Source organism: Dinoponera quadriceps, unplaced genomic scaffold, assembly GCF_001313825.1.
Source record: "Dinoponera quadriceps isolate SergipeBrazil2010 unplaced genomic scaffold, ASM131382v1 scaffold5050, whole genome shotgun sequence".
In the NCBI taxonomy this organism is placed as follows: domain Eukaryota; kingdom Metazoa; phylum Arthropoda; class Insecta; order Hymenoptera; family Formicidae; genus Dinoponera; species Dinoponera quadriceps.
Window position 1 is genome coordinate 184,643 of NW_014560030.1, and position 20,757 is coordinate 205,399.

At 46.4% G+C, this 20,757-nt stretch overlaps 1 protein-coding gene across 2 annotated transcripts in view; it reads right to left on the bottom strand.

Moving 5' to 3' along the window:
• Positions 1-20,757, bottom strand: part of LOC106750601 (teneurin-m) — a 233,186-nt gene that overhangs the window by 98,114 nt on the left and 114,315 nt on the right. The window lies entirely within an intron of this gene.

Consider the following 20,757-nt stretch of genomic DNA (forward strand, 5'->3'; position numbering starts at 1 on the left):
AGGCGTCTGGACGGTTTCGCGCAGAGCGCGAAACGATATCCCGATTATTTCCTCGAAACAAACTGGTCACGGGGGATCGCGCGAACCCTTCGTTTTAATAACACCCTGATACAGTCGCGCGTGCTTTCCCCTGAGAAAGAGACAGCGGGAGGGAAGTGGCTTCCCGGGGTAGGCGAGTGAGAAATTTTGCAAAAACTACCCCCTCGGAGAAGGAAAGAATATGTGAGAAAAAGACAGAGAAAGAGAGAGAGGGGACGCCTTGCGCGAGAGCGGAATGTATAAACCGAGTGGAGCAAGCCAATTTCCCCGGGCGCGCACGGTTACGTCGTTTTCGATAATAATTGGCAGCATGAATGGACGGCGCGGCTCGCATAGAAACGCGACCCCGCCGTCGCACGGTGCGCGTATATGCGTATGCATGCAGTTGCGGAGCGGCGCCAGCCGGGACCGTCATCTGAATTTGATTCCTGGATGCGTCTGGTCATTAGCGAGTCCAGCTGCGTATACAGTCGCGGTGCGTGCGTGTGCGTGCGTGCGCGGCCACCAGAGTCCATTCACGCACGCGCTACCACGAGCGGTGGCGAGTGACGGCTCTCGTCATTTCCGACGGGGTGTGCGGAGTCCATTGGGGAGCGGCGAGGGGCGACTGCTCGGACTTGTCCACCGGTGACATTCTGCAGCGGCGGGGTTGTGTGCGTGTGCACGCGTTGCACCCCCTGCACGTGGCACGCGGAAGTCGATTTCGCGATGTAAGCCACGGTACGCGCACCGAGGGCTCGCGTGCTTCTCCGCGTTGCCTTTTAAATAACGTTGGCATTTGGCTTTCTGGGTCGCGGGGGAACAAATGTGCGCGCGCACGTCGCACGCTCGTCGCGCGTGAAATTTTCACCATCCGGCCTGCGTCCTCCTTCGTCTGGTAGAACAAACGGGTTGTAGTATTAAGCTAATTGGTCCAGAGTGAAGGAGAAACAAATGGGAGGGGTGAGAGAGAAACTGGATCACGAATTAGAAAATATTGCGTATGGAATTACGAAATATTCAATGGCGCTCGCGAATATGTAGAAGCGTGTGTTTTACGAGGGAATTATACCCGACTCGAAATCTTTTACGATCTCCCATCGTCTGTCCGTTTATACGCCCGTTAGCATAGTTAGCAGATAGTCGAGTTCAACCTTTTCGAGCCGATGCGTTTAAAGGGCTCACGGGGAAAAAAGTGATCTGTCTCCTCGGCGTAGGTAGGGTAGGCAGTCGAATCCGAGCGGATTATCGGCGAGCATCGATCCTTCCACGGCGTTCCATCTCGTTACGAACGTCTTTACCTCGAGGTAGGGACACTCGAGCGCCGTTTTGTTCCCAATTTCGAAATGCGGAGACGTTTAATGCGCTTTGTGAGCGACTTGCCGGGCATTCCCCGACGCGCGCGCGCGCGAGAGGCCGGTCGTCGTTTTTGTGCCCCACGGCGTAAATCTGAGCCGTCGTTATTGGCGCGTTTAAAAACGCAGCATGCGGACGGTGTAGGATGACGGGAGTAGGTAGGCAGGTAAGATTCGGTTCTCGGGGACGCACTACTTTTAGCGGCTCTGGTTCCATTGTCGCTGCGAATGTTATTAGGGCATTACGGAGCAGACGGCGGATTAACAGCGTGACGGCGCACTGTTACGTGTTTCAATGGACGAGCGGGAGGAACTCGTCCGTCAATGGGGGTCTTTGGGTCCTTAAGCTTCCCCTTCCGCCTTTCTTCGCCGTCTTCCGGTTTAAGCGTCTCCGAGACTCCTTCGTCCCCGGTACCCCTCGGTCCCCGCTGTCGTCACCGTCGTCGTCGTCGTCTCGCCTCGCGATATCTTTTCGTCCCGTGCGACGATTAACTAACGACGATGTAAATGTATCCCGAGTTAATCCTAAAACGACATACCGCGCGACATAGTCATGAACTGCACGGCAGTTTCTAAACGAAGCGTCGTCATGTGTCGTCGTCATGTTCTGTTTAAGAAGTTTGCTTCTGTTGTTCCCTTTCGGGCTGCCTCACTTTATCGCCTCTTGTGTATTTTGCAGGTAAGTACACGTACACTGAGAGGAGAATAAATAATGTTTGTACAATGTCAGCGATGATAACATTACATGCATATTTTTGCTGCTATTTTTGTGGTTAAAACCGTAAAAAGGGTATAACCGAGGCTGAGAAAATAAAATAACTATAATTTCTCTCAGTGTACATGCGAATATTTTTGGACGGACGAACCGTGTCAGTTTGCTTCTATTAACACACGTTTCAAACGGCTGGGAAATTATATATCGAGAGGATTCGTCAATTTGAGAAGACACAGTGGGGATATATAATTCTATTACCGCGATGCGACGGAAAATTCGATCGGTTCGTACGACGAATATTTATGCAAACGACGCGTCGTTCGACAGAATGACGAGCGGTTGCGTTCAATAGCGCTCCGACGAGCAAACATTGGAATTAATCGCGATCCTAAGAAGTCGTTGACATCTAATTGAGCGTGACGGCAATGGTCGTCAGTTGCTACATCGCGAGGTCGACTCATTATACGAGTCGCGACGAGGAAATTGAATTCGCGCACAAGCATAACCGATATAATATACACATGCGTGCACGTCAGCGTCGCACTTCCCGATCGGGAATACGATGAGAGGGAACGGAATGAGGTTTACTAGAGTTTATCTGCGGAGGACGCATTACTTATCGCGGTGCTTTTTGCACCGCTATTAAGTAATATCTGCCCATTCGGAACTAGGAGCCCGTGCAAATGTAATTCGACGAGAGATATTACTCATTTATGCGTTCAGTGATAATTAATTTTGAGCGTAATGCTTGCGCAGCACAAATATCAGCTATTTGGGGGAGGAATGAAGGGGGGGGGGAGGAGGGCATCAATACATAATCGTGAAACAAAACGCAGCCATACGCGGTAATTACTGTATCCCAATGTACAATTATACGATCGACTCTCATCATTTTGTTGCAAATAGAGTGTGAGAAGCAGTGATATCGGTGCACGACGCGCGAGAACGCGGGATGAAGCGCGCGCATAGACGCGCCGTGAAATGAATGGATGAACTCGGCGAGATTTACGCGACGAATTAACGCTCTGGCTCTCTGTAAATCGTTAAATGGAAAACTTGCTCTACGAAATGACGTCACATTGCTTTCGCATTACGGGAGGTGGCTGACCTTGGTTACGCCGGAGCATAATAATTATGCGGAAGTATTTACGACCGTGGGTGAAACTGTACCTCGGCCCGTCTCTTCCCCTTTTTTCCCCTCGTGACGTTTATTACTTGAACTTCCTCCAACCCCTCTCATCCCGCGTTCCGTCGTTCACGATTGGCGTCTGCTGCTTCGCGGTGCTTTCGGCCTCGCGAAGACTCCGCTCCTTCATCACAGTGGATCTCAAATCTTCCCCGTGCGCTACATTAAATTACCTTTCGACGGTGTCGTGTAAAAAAATGAGTTGACTCACCAAGCACGACGGTTTCGAGTGAATTACATGAAAAGTTCGGAATCTTCCATCGTCGGTCTGGTTGTGTGTAATAAAAAAGAAAAAAAAAGTCAGCTTCTTCCATTGAATCATTTTTCCGTGAATCATTTTATTCTCCTTATATTCCATAAGTCGCGATAACGAAAAAATGTATGTTAAAAGAACTGTCCATAAACCGTCCTCACTCGTGGCAAGATACAACGGTGGAAATCTCGCGACACGCTTCACGAGAATGTACGGCGCACCCTTTGAGAATGACTAGCTCCGTCATCGTTCCTCCTCGTGTCCAGTTTCCCTGCGCTCCCGTGGCGGCCGCACGCAAGAACGGCGAAGAAACCAACTATAAATACGCGAGCGCAACACGTCCACTTTTACAGCCCGGCCCGCGTCTCTGTCGATGTAAACCGGCGAGCAGCCCGGCGTTTATTGCTACCGTTTGCGCGAGCCACCCCGATCAGTATCCGAGGGCAGGACGGGTCGACCAGTGTTAACAGGGCCGTAGAACGCGCGAGATCCTGCTCGATCCTTGCCCTCTGCCGGACATGGCTTCATTAATCATTAACTGGCGCATCGGCGATCGATGGCTTCCGCGCAATTAGCGACGGATGTGGCATTACACGAGAACTCGTACTCGTTAGACAGGACGATAGTGGTGTGCCCGTTCTTTGGTCCCGGTATTACTCCTACACTGTTTGCGCTTCGCCGAACGCTGTGATTGAATACTTGCATATTGTGTTTCTAGTCATTTATTGTTACAGTCGTTTCTTATGAGCTGATATTAGTGACTGATTAATTTCAGATCAAGGCTCAATATTGACACTAGAAATTCTACGCGAGACTTACGCTTACCCAATTAATCTCTCTTTAAACGTTGTTATCAAGATGTTGCGTGAAAAGAATCCCTTTTAATCCTTTAAAAAAAAAACGCATCCTACTACGCTTGCACATAACGTTAAACGTTGTAGAATAATTGAATAACTAGAACATATATTAGGCTTCGTATCTTACAAAGAAATTTTGTTAATTTGATCGTAGATGCAAAATACTTTTTCTTTAAGTGACTATTGTTAGTAACGATCCTCGTGTAGAGAGAGGGAATAATAAGCGGTGCGGTCTTATATTATTTTCTGACTTCTGATTCTAAGTTGAAAAGTTAAAAGGGAGCGGTAACTATTGAATGAATTGTTAAAAAGTTCAAAGGGAACGTTACTATTGAATGAATTGAATTACTATTGAATGAATTCTAAACCGGTTTATCGTGAGATAACGATTCTACCGGAGGATGAAGTAATGTTCGAATGTAGCTCGGTCAATGAGACACAGCGCGACTACACCGGCACGATCGATCATCCTAAGGTCGACCATGCGATTTTCCACGACGCCCGAGGATCGTTGTAAGTTCGTGCACGCTTAACCGCGATATTTAGAAGGCCAAAGCGGGCGCTTTTACCGACTCGTTAACATTCGTTATCACGTCGCACGCTTAACGAAAGCGGCGCCGGGGACGCGTTTATGATTATTGGCGATTCCTTCTGACTACAAATGTTTCCCCGCGGGCGGCGGGCGGGTCCTTGCGCTTTTTCTCAGCGCGTGGCCCGTTACTTTTACGATCCGGTCTTTATCGTCCATTCCTCGCTCCATTCGCACCGTGTATCCTACATGCTGGAGCGCGGAAAACTTTCCATCGGTGCGCGGCGTCGCGCCCCGCATCAGCCGTTCCTGGACTCCCGTAGGACTACCGCCGGGACTTCCCTGGCTAATCGGCGATTACGTTTTACGACGGGTTCCTCATATTTTTACGAGCGCCATTCCGCGGCAGAAATATCTTCTCGCGCTCTTCCCGAGCCCGAGCCGGAGCTGGAAACGCACGCCTAAAGATTTTTCCAGATCCGCGCGCGCAGCGACCGCCGTCGCCGTCGTCATAGACGGTGGTTATATCCAGTATTCCAGTACTGGGAATACAGGAAATAATAAAACGTAACGGGATATCTTCTATTCTTCCTTCTGCTCCGATGCGATTACGTATTTTACGGCCATCGGATAATTCGGCGGGGCAGCGAGTGAGAAAATTAATTTTCATTTAATCACGCTAATAAGTATGTATGCTTATATATATATATATATATTTCTTAATTCGACGCACGTGTAAAATGCACGTTTAAATTCCGGTCGAGTGCGTACAGCCACGTCGTGGACACGTGTCGCACGTGCGAGCGGAACTTACCCCGGAATGATGCACCCTGAGTGTATCGAATGTCCCAAAGCCGTTTTCACCGTCTAAAGTATATCTAAAAGTAATTCTCATATTTTATTGGATATACGATATATATATCTTTTTTCAATTTAAAAAAACGCAAAACCATGAGTTCGATTGTAATATTCGCGATAATATGAAATGGAAAAAAGAAACACAGGAAATCACGAAGAAATTTTCAGACGCGGCATTTTAGTGAGATCTTAATAAAAACACAATCCTAATAAAACTAATCCCATTTACTCTTTATGCCCCCATCGTTGTGGTCGCGCGAAAAATTATCCGTCACACCATCACGTGCGTTGCATAATACGCCCGCCAGGGTGGTTCGAAGGGCTGGGACGACGAAAGCGGAAGCAAAAGCCTCTACGGTTTCCCCGGAGGGAAAGAAAATCTGAAGGCCGCGGTGGCGACGGCGTCGTCGCCGTCGTCGCTCCATTTCATTGCTGTCAATTTCGCATACGAGATATTTCATTACACACGCGGTCAAAGGGAAAGGGAGCCTGTAGGTCCTCGTATGTCCCTAGACGCTGATCATCGTGCAGGCAGGATGCATCAGAAAGGGGGGATTACCACGAGCTTTTCCTCGCGGGAGCGGACGATGACTCAAGCCGTGGTCCCCCCTCTTTTTCTCTCCTTTTTTTTTCTTTCCTCTGGGGGTGCCCATTTTCGTGTATTGGCATTCATCGAGCTTTATGGTCGGCGCGATATATGAATATCATTACCGGATATTATATTTTATGATATTGCAGGCTGACGCCGTGACGGATCGATCGGCCGCGCAGCGAGAGGCACGCGCGGCGGCGCTTCATAAAGTTCGACGGTCGCGACGGAGGAGAGCTCTCGCGATGGGTTTCCTCGCTTTCCCGATTAGTCCCGCGAATTTCTCGCGCACACGTGGCGCCATGTCGTCGATCTTGGATATGCGGGCCGGCCAAGTCCATCCGTCCGTTCGCCCGTAGTTCGAGTTTGATGTATGAAATTAGATTGTATTGTCGGCTTAGGAATTTAGCTGGGGCGGGGTTGCGCTCGCACATAATACCGCGGAGTTCCCATGGCCTTATCGTTATTGTTCGCAATGAGTTCCACGATTGGTCCGCTTCGGTCGAGAATTCCGATCTGGTCGAGCTTGATTTTAATCGTGCCTCGAGCTTTCTTAATCCTGCGAATTTCTCGCACGACAGGAGAAAAAGAATTAGCTGTGCCTTGAATCTTATTTGACGGATCGCATTACGCAACTTGAAGTCGCGTTATTTCAAGAATGATCTAATTCCACTTTATTCCTCCACGAATATGGAACTTCAAAACTGACGTCGTAAGAAGAGGAATCCGTGGACGAGAGGAAAATCTTTTAACGGCAAATATGCTTTTTAAATAGATCCAGTGGCACACTTACTTTTTCAAGATATTTACTCTTGAATTCCCCCCGTTCTTCTCAACTTTAAACTTGCATATTTTGAAATGAATGTAAATGGAGTTGTATTGCTATTAAGAGAACATCTTTCGTAGCTATGATGGGCAAATTTGTCATTCGCCGGATAAACTTCTTTCAAATAGTCACGATACCCATATTTTAATGGAATTCATATCTATCTTAACGATATCCAATCAAGTGAGAGAGGAATATCTCTTACCTGATTTAATAAAGAAAAAAACGTGTCGCAAAACGTTAATATCGGATTCCCTCCGATATTAAGATATTTGTGTGCATTTACAAGTTTTTCGCGAAAAGCATATTATTCCCCATTATTATTAATGTGCAATATTTTCCCCTTTTAAATATTATATTTTAATATTATACTTTCTTGTATTTTCGCTCTCACTCTCGTATCTTCATTTCTATTTATTTATTTTCCCGTCTCCATTGTTCATTCTTTCACTCCGAAAATAGAACCCCAAGAATCCGCTCAGAGTCCCTAAAATAGAGTCCCTGAATCCGCTTAGCTACGGTGCTATTAACAATGGTTTTCGGAATCACTGCGTGGTAATTCTCCGTATCAACGAGCGCGAAGTCGTGCATTAACGATGTATTGCGTAAATGACGAGAAAACAGGAGGAACACGTTCGCGAACCGAGGGTATTCCCCGCCGCTATTTCGCGCTAGCGTAGGGGCGAAGTGAGAAGACGGTGTTTCCGGGAGGTGCGACCATCGATAATCGAGAACAAACTCGATTACGGAGGAAATCCGTGCTCGCGGAGGTGTGGATGCCGGGTATTCTTTTCGCCCGGCTCGTCGTTGATCGATGAGCTACAAATGGCATAGGAGGGTCGTTCGATAGAACGAACCGTCGTGCTCGCTCCACCGGGGAAGCGGAATGGATGCGTTTCGGGGGTGTGTAGTTCGTGCAATAAGAAGAAGTTAATGACGCTGCAGCGGAGAAGAATTATCTCTCGGCTTTCTCTCCCGGTCGAGGGGCGGCTTCCAGGGGTGAGATGATCTTCCCCTTTTCCTGGACGCGTAACGCGATATCGAGAAAACTGACAGAGGTCGATGGAAAAACCGAGAATCCACGAAACTCTTTCGCGGCGCGCGAGGTATATCGACGCCTCGAGCGAGATCTTCCGATGTATTGCTTTCGTTGCCCTTGTTCAATTTCAAAAAATTTAAAGAAGAAAGTATAGGTATGAGAGGGTGTGCAGATAAGAAGTGTACATCTCTTAGAAATACCAGAATAGACGATTTTAACTTTTTCCCGTAAGAATATAAAAATCATTCACGCGGATGCAACGTTATAAGTATTTTACATTTACGCTACAAAAATGAAATCTGAAAAACGAAGTATCTAACTTAATAGATGAGGAAGACGTATAGTGGGCTCCCGAAATATTAATATTTATTGTAAGAATTAAATGATTTGGGCATTATGTCGGACGCAATCGTTGCTCACAAAAAGATTCTCAATTAATACGACGGGAGAGAAAGAGAGATCGGAAGGGGCACTTTACGGCTCTTATTTTTGATATTGTTAGCGATCGTTTGTCGTATCCGATTGCACCCCATTTGTACCCGAATGAGCGGACGATACAGGAAGAAGTTCCGCAATAAGCTTGATTGGCCGAGCGATAGCTGGATTCGCGAGATTCTCTCTCTTTCGCATAGAACACGAGGGTCCAGTCCGAAGGGTTGGTCCCGGGAGGATTCATTGGCGCATACGCAAAGAGATGTTCTCCCTCGACGAGGAAACTTCGAATCTCGCTCGTTACAGGTTCCGTGAGGAGAGAGCAGGAGCGGCGGCTGCGGAATCACGCTGCGGAAGGAAACGAGAGGAAACGCGTCCGACAATGGAGTCGGGTTGCCCGACTATAATTGAAGGGTGGGAATCAACCGCTAACTGCTACGTCTTGGAATTCGCTCTTTTATCAAGAAAGCACCGACTACGTTCCGACGTGGTTCCATCCGGAGAACAGTCGCGTACGTGCGACGCGATTTTTCAAAGCGACTCAAACACTTCTACTTCGAGATATTCCGGCGCGTCGTGACTCGCGCGGTATCTCGTTCTTGGCGCTTCGAGCTGCCGTTTGACTCGTGCGCTTCAATTAGTGCCGGCGGATTACGCGCGAGCAAACGGCTCACCTAAGGGACTCGCCGAGGGCAACAGGAATACATCGCCGATACCATCGATACTGGTATCGTTGTCCCATGAGTACGCCACGCGACAAGTTCGTCCGCTCGCTCGCTCGCTCGCTCGCTCCCACGTGCATTCGTGAGCGTGCGGATGGCCGCAGTTCCGGGTTGCAGGTATACACGCGTGTACACACGTAAGGTAGAAGCGGGGCTGGCAGCTGGCGCAGCGATAACAATACCCGCGGTGCTCGTATAGCAGTCAGAGCGCTGCACTCGGCGCCGTGCATATACGCGCGTTCTGAAATCTCGAGCTGCCCTGCGGCCGTTCGTGCGCTCTCGCGTTGCTCGCATTAATCGCTCTCCCCGTCCCCCTGGCACCTCCCTCATCCCCTAGTCGCACCCAGTCGCGTTTTTGTAACGTTTCAGAAAGAGGAAAAGAGAGGCAGACATGGCGGTGCGGCTATGGTTGAAATTACATCGGCGCGATATACTCACTCGCGCGATTCGACCGAATGATCGCGTCTATTTTTGTTTTGCTCGCGCCGCACACACTCTCTGTTATTATTTGCTCGTATCATTTTATTGACACTTCCGTCGAGTGGCGGGCGGAAGGACAGGGTAGTTCAGCGGTTCCGAAGAGCCTCATAAAACGACGTCATTAAATGTTATACAATTTTCAGACTGAACGGAGGGAATAACTGTAGATTTACTTCGATATTCGTTTTCCTTTCGATATTTTTTTCAATCAAGCTCGAGTAACATGCCCACCGGTCTCGTAGCTCGAGATAAACGGTATTTACCCAAGGGCGAATTTCAGGAATAACGATCGCGATTATTACGAGAGCGCACGTGACCCGATTTGTCGCGTTGATTTTTTTTTTCAAGTTTGTAATCGCCGAGCTCCGATCGGTTTTGTAAAACGGGGTTATGAATGACACGTACTTTTTCAGATACGGCTCACGTCGCGCAACGTATCTCCGATCCGCTGCAACGTCCTCTCTCGACGCACAATGCATTCGTCGATTAATGCTTTAAAGATCAACGAATGTATATGGCCTGGTCGCCTCTATATATCTAATTCTTCGTCGATCTGCAATCTGATAATATTGTATTTATGTCTGTGATTCGATACCCGGCGCTTCGCGGTGGATAAATCAGTTCTGCGGTGAACCGCGAACCGTGGCAAATATTACCACGGAGGAACAAGAAATAAAACGTCCGACCCTCATCAGACAGCGGCTGCTGCTTAATAAGTAAGCGACGGAACGCCGCCGCGCGTTTGTTACGTTGCGTAACGAGACAATGAGATATTACGTCACATTCGTATTATTATTCGTCATGTTCGTTTTCTCGGCTTATACAAATGCGAAGTGGGGAATAAGCGGCGCGCGGCGATAACTTTTCTCCCTGTCCTTCCTCGTGATACCGAGTAGCAATTTTGCCGTTCTTGACGTTCGCCGGACGGACGTTTATGACAATATCGACGATATTTAGGAACACTCGTACCGCGCTATTCAAGAGATTAAAAAGATGTCATAAACTTGTTTAGGTCGCTCACGTTGATTATATTTAGCTTCCGCGATTTATTTCCAGCCAGGCTTCGTATACGTTCTCGTCGTATCCAGGACGGTATTAATACCTCTAAGTGGTACCGTAACCGGGCACGTCCATCTAGATGTCAATTTATAAGATGGTACGGATCAACGTATTACTTTTATCGGTAGAATTCTCCCCCCGTATCTGGAGATACGTGATGTACTCATTTCTTTAGTTTGACCGGGAATAAACCGCGCGTCGAATCTCATCGAATTATTCAACACAAATCGAGCGAGAAAATGGCAACGGCTTTTCGTATTTCCCACGTAAATAGAATATTTTAAAAACGATGTGTTTTTTAGGGGAGAGACGCTACCGAGGTAAACAAAGTAAACCAACATATCGAGTTGTTTATTTCATCGTCGTATTGTGAAATAAATTGACGCGGATTTCGCGCGGCGATTCTGTTGCGCGGCCTCGGTTTAGGTAGGCGATAAATCTTGCCCGAGCTGAAAATGGATCGTACACGCGCGTATCGATTCGTACGCTTGATTATCGCGATTACCGCAGGCGTACACGGCGACGTTATGCAGATAAGTCCCGGTGATATCGAGTCGCTTCCGAATATCAAAATCGCACACGTGCGTTATATGACGCAAGCTGTGACGCAAAACCGCATCCACGACCTGCGCGTGTACATGTGCCAGATGAGTACGCGGGTGGTCGCTCCTCTCGTTTCCTGTGTCATACGCTTATTTATACCGCAAGAATATCGCGCGTTATGAACGGGAATAATGAGATCAGTTATTGGCACCGCGATGATGGCGCGTTCGCGCAATGCAGACTAAACGAGAGAGGCGAATTCCTCTCTTTTTTTTTCTCTCTCTCTCTCTCTCTCTCTCCCGAGGATATTACAACGCGGCGTTGCTTTACCGGGGGTCTACCCACCCTTTCTCGTTCAGTTTCTGTTACGATATACGCGTTTTCGATTCGGACTGGCTCGATTGTGCGGCCATGATGCCAGATTTCTATAATCGGTTGCCCATTTAGGCCAAACGGCGGATACAGGCCGAAACGATCCTCATCGTCACACGTAAAGGCGTGTCGATGTGTTACTACGGGGGAAAATTGCTGGACAACTCGTTTATTTGTTAGATTATATCGATACCGCTGCCGAAATAGTCGTTTTATGTCGATTTTAATACATGGATACACACAGACACACACGCGCGGACGCGTCTACAATGAGTATACTGTTTTCACCAATATCGGCCATCGCTCGCCGATGCTCAGGCTGACATTTGAATTTTTGTTTTTTTTTTGTTTCCAATTTTGTCAGTTTTTCTGCGAACGTATTCGTCTAAATTTATCGAGCGGCCTCGGACATGACATTTGCCAGTGTTTAATCGCGCCTTCTAATGTGCGCGCGTCGCATTTGCGCTTCATAATAATTGTATTTACCAATCGAATTTTTGACAACTCACATTCGAACTCGGCCGCGGATGCAGGTGATGAGCGTACAAGTGAAATGAACTCCATGAGGGTTGGTCTCAAGCACATTGTTAGATTTTCGGTAACAAGATAAACATGTTTGCGCGTCCTAGTTCCTTTTCCGACGCGTCTCAATTGTAAGATCAAATTTTCAGCTCGCGAATAACGTAGTTGTGTGAAATCACCGTGATCCGACGACTTTGAATTCGATATCGCGAAGGGGCATCTTTATTTCCGGCTTCGGCGAGAGAGTTTTTCCAGAGCTCGATACGGCACGAGAAATCGGTGGTTAACGTCGCCGTTGAACGCAATAATCCTGCCGCTCTTTCTCTCTCCGCGAAAACGTATCTTACATTGTCGATATCGACGCGACGTCACTTCCGAAGCGATGATGAAACGGCCACGACCAACAAGATCTACGACGCGAACTTTCCGTCGCGCGAATCCGTACGTGAAATTCATTCGCGCGGACAGACACCGGCGCGGTTTTCAATCGGCTGGCATCTATCAATCATCGAAACTCTCGTTTCCTCCGTTTTTTTCCCCTCCCGTTATCGGCGCCTCTCCCTTTCTGCGCCCTTTCGCCGTCTCCCGACCTCCGCTAACTCGCTCTCTCTCTCTCCCTCATTCTCTGATTCTCTTCCTCTCTCTCTCTCTCTCTCTCCCTCTTTCCCGCCCGCCGCGTTGTCCCCTAAGCACATCCCTCCGAAACTGCATCAAACAAATAAAACGACTGTAGGCTGTGTGGCGCATATCAATGCTGTTTTTATCGTATCAGCGCGCGACAAACGAGCGCGCGGCTCACCCTTCTTCCGCCCTTTTTTTCGAGCCATTGTATTTTATCCGTGGAACAGGCTACCGCCCGTATCCATGTCGTCGGCGACGTAATTAGTGATTGTCGCGTGTCGGGTCGATAACGGGGTAACGAGACGGATAAGACGTCTTTGAGCGAGCGAGAAGATCGTAACTGATGATCGCGACCTCATTGAAATATCGAGGGGAGAAAAGATTACCCACGTAGACAATATGGTAATCAATTTCGCTGCTGTTGAAATAACGACATCACGCGAATAATAACAGAAAAATAAACGTTATAACTATAAGATGATAAGAGAACCATTTCCGAAGTGAGTTGTCAGCTAAAACATTGTTCTGAAAAATTCGCGCTGATTTATTTTAACGGGGGTTGTGTACGTTAATTTTACGCTCTCCGAGTTTCACGAATTATCAAGTAGATATTTATTTTATTTATGGTTTCGGGATATATTCGGACGAAGTGCGTTCATGGGAGATGCGGCTCGAGTTTGTGTTTCCGCGTCGTCAAGAAATTTACGACTTTTTGGAGGCGAATGTTCATATTTTATTTTGCTGACGCACGGGCTCTCTACAGTTTATGGTACCTGTTACGCATAAATCTGATGGCCTCTGGAAAAAAAAGGTGCAACGTCCGGCGTTTCCACGTGACTTTATATCGATCGAACATAACTTTTCAGAATATGTAAATACGCGTACTGCAAACAGCGCTGGAGTTCGACGTATGAATACTGTATATCAATCTGATTCCAATTAATTTTATTTCTCCTTCTCTTCACAAACAAAGCCGGCCGTCCATTTAAAAGTCACGGAAACGTAACGTTCGCGAAGCCGTAAAGATGAACAAGACGGAGCGAATAAAACGAAAGAAAGTGCGGAAATAAAAACCGAAAGGAAGAAGAAACGTTTGTCGCGATTTTTCATTTTTATCTTCCATCGGTTACGATATTCCGTTCCGAGTCCTCACGAACCATTTCCAATCTCGACAATTCCCGGCTTTTAATGACTCGCCTACGCGGATCGTTACAGATTGACGAATCCCGGGCGCGAACAATGCCCACGGTTGCTCATAATGCTCGCTCCTACGCGGGTACGCTCGTCGTAGATCATACCGCTGCGCGTACCTGCTCCGCACCGTGTAGCGCTTAGCCACGCACGCAATACGGCGCCACGCATCCCCTCCCGCCAACCCCCAGATTTTCTAGCCGCTTCTTTTGTCCCGCTTTCAAAAAGCTGAAATTTTTTTTCCTCCCCCGGGCAGATTCCGCATTGTAAGCAAATCCCGTGGGAGAGGAGGCATGGAGGACAGTCGCGCCGAGGTATCGTCGCCGGGATTCGGGGGTTGCGGAGGCCGCGGGGATGCGGTAGGAGATCGCATCCGAGGATGGCGAGAAGCGGGGCTACGCGAGAGCGAGATAAAGAGAGAGAGAGAGAGAGAGAGAGACGGAGAAAGAGAAATAGGGGGCAGGGGATGGTCGTGGTAAAACGGACGGTACACCACTGGGCACAAGAACGAAAACATTGCACTCTCTCGGCCAACAAGCCGGGGTTCGTTGTAATTAGTTCCTGCGGAGCGAGAGTTGAGCCAGCTCAGCACATAGACGCGTAACACACACGCGTCCTCGGCCATTGCGAGCACGAGCGCGCTGGAGCACACAACCGAAGAGAGAGCTCCGCGCTATTGCGGCAACGCTGATGGCGGAGGAGCAAATAGGACGCAATAAACACGGCACTACATCATCCGCGGGCAACCCTTTATGCGACGAGACCGGGCGCGGCGCAAAATCCCTACGGACGGACGGGTTCCGGGCACCACTGCTGGCTCATGGTGGCAAGCGGGCGAACCAGCCAGCGAGCGAGAGCGTACGAGCGCGCGGACTGACAAAAAGCTGCAAACGAGTTGGAAATCAGGAGCGAAGATGTCTGTCGCGAACGAACGAACGCGCGGTGACCGTTGGAGATGCGTGTATATTCGATCGTGCGTGCGGTGCAGCGGGATACACGTCGAGATGACTTCCAGTAGATAGGTATATTCGGGGATGAGGCCGCCCTCGGGGCCAATGCGGTTGAAGATTAGTAACACGTGGCACTGAGAGAGCGAGAGGGAGTTAGCTTTGCGTGTTCCTCAGTAATATGGACGTACGTCTATCGTGTCTCTCTGTGTATGTAGGCGTACCTCTCAGTAGCACAATACCGCCAGACGCAATCGACGTTTCAGACGCGAAATGACTCTCCGACTCCTGTCCGACTCCTTACCGAGAAGACGTCGGAATCACCGTAGTGATCCCGAATACCGTCGAATATCGTTAATTTCGAGCGAATTAATGAGACTTGCGAAGGTCGCCGCCGCGGAGGATGATTAAACGTTCAACGAAGGCGTGTTTTCTGCTCTTCTAATCCTCTTCTAATTCCGACGTTCTCACCACGAGGACTCTTTAGCATCATTGGGTTTATACAGTGTGTCGGAGACGGTGCTCGACCTTCGACCTCACCTCTTCCGCGAATCTTCGTCCGTCTCTCGAGGCGAACGATGACGACGCCGGGACAATGACGGCGGTTGATGTCGACGGCGCGCTTATACGCGCAAGTCGACGCTGAAGCACGACGACGAGCTTTCATGAATGCGGTGATCTTGAGATAAACAATCGGCACCATTGTGCGCGAGGGGAGATGCCCACGGGCCAATGGCACTGTTCCTCGCGTGTGCTCGTGTCTTGGCTCTTTCCTTCTTTCTGCTGCCACGTTTTGCCCGACTCTCTCACGAGAATCACGTCGGCTCCAAGCACAGTGCCTGGCTTGTGCCGGTTCAGCTGGTCGCGATTGAACGGTCTGCTGATTCTTCGCGTGGAGAAGAACAGAAAGAGAGAGAGAAGAGGAAAGGGATACTGGCCACTCTAGCGGAATGGCTGACGCGGACAAATTGACGGCGAGGATGAATTTACGAGATCGACGTAATTGTCGGGAACGCAAGCGCGCTTGCGTTTTGATTCCCGTGCTAAAACATTGCCAGCCAGGGTCGAGTTGTTGAAAACAGCGAGTCGTGCGGGGCATCATCGTTCGCTTTGGCGTTGGCGAGTTTGAGCAGCAAACTAATGGTTTGTTTACGACAACGACGTAATCGTCGTGGTAATAGGGAAGTGCACCACTCGAAAGCGTTTGACGCGACGATCGCGCATCGTGTGCCAGTTTGATTTTTTGCGAAGAAGTTTAAACAGATACGAACTCTGAATCACGGGGATCTTCTTCACGGTGCGCTGCAATCGCGTATGTGATTATCGTCTATCGCAGAAGCTTTATACGACCGTTGGATATATTGTTTCGACGATATTACGCAGTCTACGTTCCTGTCCAGGCGATCTGATCGTCGTTCGGGATTGCTGCACGCTAATCTCTTTCTCCTGGCGATAATCAACTCGCGCGCGAGCAGCACCGAGTGCTTAAATCTACGGAGTCATCACACTTAGCGGAATGGACGTCTTTTAATATTCCCTTCAGATTAGACAAACGATACCGAGAAAGAAATATGAAGGAGCGGATTGAGTCCAGTTATGAGATCTCGGGGGCTTATCTCCGCGCGGCAATTCGGCTTAATTAATCCCGCCGGCAGACGTCGCGAACGACCTCGCGTTGAAGTCATCTCTTAATTAGCCAACGACAATACGCCTGGTTGATATAGCCTCACGTGTCGCAATTAACACGCTCGCGAGACGATTACCACGACGGAAACTCCGCGAGCGCAGACACGAACGCGCAAGCGCGCGCGTACGCGACGCGTCCCGATGAAATTCGCAAATATTTACCGAGATTTTGACAGGCAGCATCGTAATGACGTTTCAATAAAGGACAATCGTCGATTACACGCGGAGAATCCCCGATTTTCTCTGAATGACAATAATTAATGCGCCATACGAATTGTAGGAAGGTAAATTTTCTAAACTATTCGGCGCTTTCAAAGTGATATTCCATCTAAACTGAATTTCCAAATCGCCACTCAATCGTCGCATAAAATTTGCACGGCGCTTTCTATATTACAAATCACACGCCGGACAGAGTTTTACAATAAAAGAAAAATCCAAAGTCGTCATTAATTAAAATGGGACGCAGATATTGATTTTTGTTGCAATTACACGTAATGACAGTATTATTGTTATCATCACGATGAAATTAATAACATACGTCGCCGCGATTTAACGACATACGAGTTAATGCTCGACATCGAATACGTATTATCAACGTGGTTATAAATAATCGTCCTCTCATCGCACCTTCCCTCTCGCAAAAGCCTTCCATTCTCCGACCGCCTGTCTCGCAGGATTACTATGATTTGAGCTTAGGAATGATTCATCTTCTAATTGCATGACGGGCCACCCTCCGAGCCGCCATAATCAAAACTCTGGCCGCTCATTAATCACCCCGGTCGCCACCATCCTTCGTGCCTTCGAAGGTGCAAATGCCTCGATGAATTGTCGTTCGGTACGGAGGAAGAAAGTAGCGGCGGGGATGAGGAGACAATGGCGCGGAATGTTATACACTGTTTTCCTTCCTGAGATTAATTTTTTAGCCGCCGGACGATTTATCATCACGGAGCTGCTCCTTCGCGTGATCAATACTTAAGTCAAAGTTGAAAGCCGCATTGTCTCGGGGATGAGGTGTCGCGGGCGGATCGATTTATCAAGAGTGCTCTCGCGAAAATCTGATCTAAGCGGTATTATCGTTAATTACTACCGCGTCGAATCGATATTTCAATGAGTATCAATTTACGTCGGATATTTAGAGGCGCGTCTAATGTACCGAGCGGTCGTTACGCGATTCTATTTAACGTGGATAGATTGCGGTGCGCGCTCGCACGCACGCGGTGTGTTTTATCGATGCTCGTCGTATTCTCTTCTCTCTCTCTCTCTCTCTCTCTCTGTCGGTTGAACGTCCTTGGGAGAATATAACCATTAGTCACGCTATAATAAATGCTATCAATCAATCCAATCAGCCTATTCCAGTCTGTATTATTTCGCTATCTTTTTATCTACCTGACCGATCGCATTGACTTCCTCGCGTGCCCGTGGCAATGTCGATTTCGCATTCCCTGATCGGAATATAATGACTGTAACAAACTGTCGAGTGAAGCGGCTGTTTTATCGCCGCGGTACGTAATCGTATCGATCCCGGGATAAGTGTGTAACATGCTTAAGGATACTCGACATTCCCCATTTGTCGTGACACGTGCGATGTAAAATCGCACCTATATTACCCAGTTTTGTTATGAACGACTCGAATTATTTCAGATCGATCGTAACACGTGTAATAGAACGTGGTATGAGAGATAAAATGTTGCGCTATTATCGTACTGTTCAGCGATTATATCAGAATATTGATTTAATTTTGAATTACCGTGAATTATTATCGAGCATCTCTTGATCGATATATATATATATATATATATATATATATATATATATGCAATATTTACGTTACATATATATCGTTTGCTTGACCGACAACCGCGCTCTCGTATCATTTTTCCAACTACTTTCTTGGCGCAGCGACAGAAACGAATCGATTTCAGCGCGCGAGTGCCCGTCTAGAATTCGCCGCACTTTTCCGCGGCTTTCCCAACAACACGGTGGAAAACACGCGTCGACATATTCGCGAAACATGCACGGGCAGGTGCGGCGACAATGGAAATCGGTGAGCGCAGCTGCGCTTAATGAGTGATGGATCGCGGTATGCGCTTTACAACGCCTCCGCGTCAGTCGCGCAATTGCTCGTACTCGTGCCAGATTTCACACCTGTTCGACGCTTTCAGTCAAACGCTCCTTAACCCTTTGTCCCGCTTAAACTAGCCGCGAGACCGAATTTTACGGATGTTTTACCTCATAGTCGAATGTTCGCGATTCACGCCGATATACGTTATCAAAGTAAGATTCGTGACTAGTATAAATGTTCATATACGTGATCAAAATTAGATTAATATTCGCTAAGGTATATTGCAGTTATACATATATATTAAACTTGCGCACACCACATTTTGATATAAACGATGTTTACAACGCCTTGGATAAATTTTACCAAGTTTCTCAATCGTCTTTTCTTCCCGAGTCGAGATTTTGGTTCTACGTTTATCAATCAAACTTGAAGAACCAATGCAAAATCTCGAGGTATGGTTAAACAGGCTTCGTTGTCTTTGATGTTATAAATGGTTACTTACTATTATTTATTTTCTTCATGTTGAAATCTGAAGAGACGGATTTACTCAAGAATAGTTTAAGTCAATACTTGATTATTTTTACATTCTATTGTTATTTTTAATTTTAACAAGTAATATATTAATTGTAACTTTCTTAATTGCAGAATATATAAAATAAGCAAATATTAAATAATTAATAGAGGCAAATAGTGGGATTACTGGATAAATAAAATAAACTCTTTTATTCCTAGTTCTGTCACTTTTTTCATTGACGTTGGAAACATTTCGTAGGATTTATAAATTTCATAAAGTTGACAAGAAAAAATAAGAGCAAAAATCAGTTATGTTTGTACAACAGAGAATTTAAATTCGACTTCGGGATAACAATAACAATACTGTTATAAAAGTTGTTAAAAATAATTGCGTTTCTGATAATAAATTTAAGAATTTTATATTAGAATTGATTACCTTTCATAATTTTCATATTAGTGTTATTATTTAGTAGTAGTTATTATTAGTAGTATTATTATATATTATATAATAATTATGATGTTTCATATATACTATAAAATCAAAGAACAAATTTAATAGTTTCTCGTTTTATATTATATTATAATTAACCGTTTAATTTTCATATTCAGTTATGATACATTATAACACGTTATGATATATTAGAGTTGTTCTAACATTTAATAATACACAGTATATGTATTATTAAATATTAATACATGTATGATACAGGATTTAACGATATAAACCGTTAGTTGTGAATATTAATGAAATACATCAGTTATAATGTACTTCACTGATGTCGACTCACTAAATTTCATATTTTAAATAATTACAACATCATTACGAAAAATGGATTCAGAATGTCTTTACATAACTATGCGTTATCAAGTGTAATATCAATTTGGTTATTAATTATCATAATTTGGTTATGTAAAAAAACTTTATAACTAGATTACAAAATTTTTCTAGTGAAGGCTAAACAAAAATGACAAGAAGACCTTGGTAAATTTAAGATGGTAACTTGCTACTCTTGCTATTCAAAGAGCATTTCTAAGCGCACAAGTCAACACTTGTGGAATTTACACCGAATTTAAAAATTGGTATTNAATAATTACAACATCATTACGAAAAATGGATTCAGAATGTCTTTACATAACTATGCGTTATCAAGTGTAATATCAATTTGGTTATTAATTATCATAATTTGGTTATGTAAAAAAACTTTATAACTAGATTACAAAATTTTTCTAGTGAAGGCTAAACAAAAATGACAAGAAGACCTTGGTAAATTTAAGATGGTAACTTGCTACTCTTGCTATTCAAAGAGCATTTCTAAGCGCACAAGTCAACACTTGTGGAATTTACACCGAATTTAAAAATTGGTATTCATAACTGTAAATTA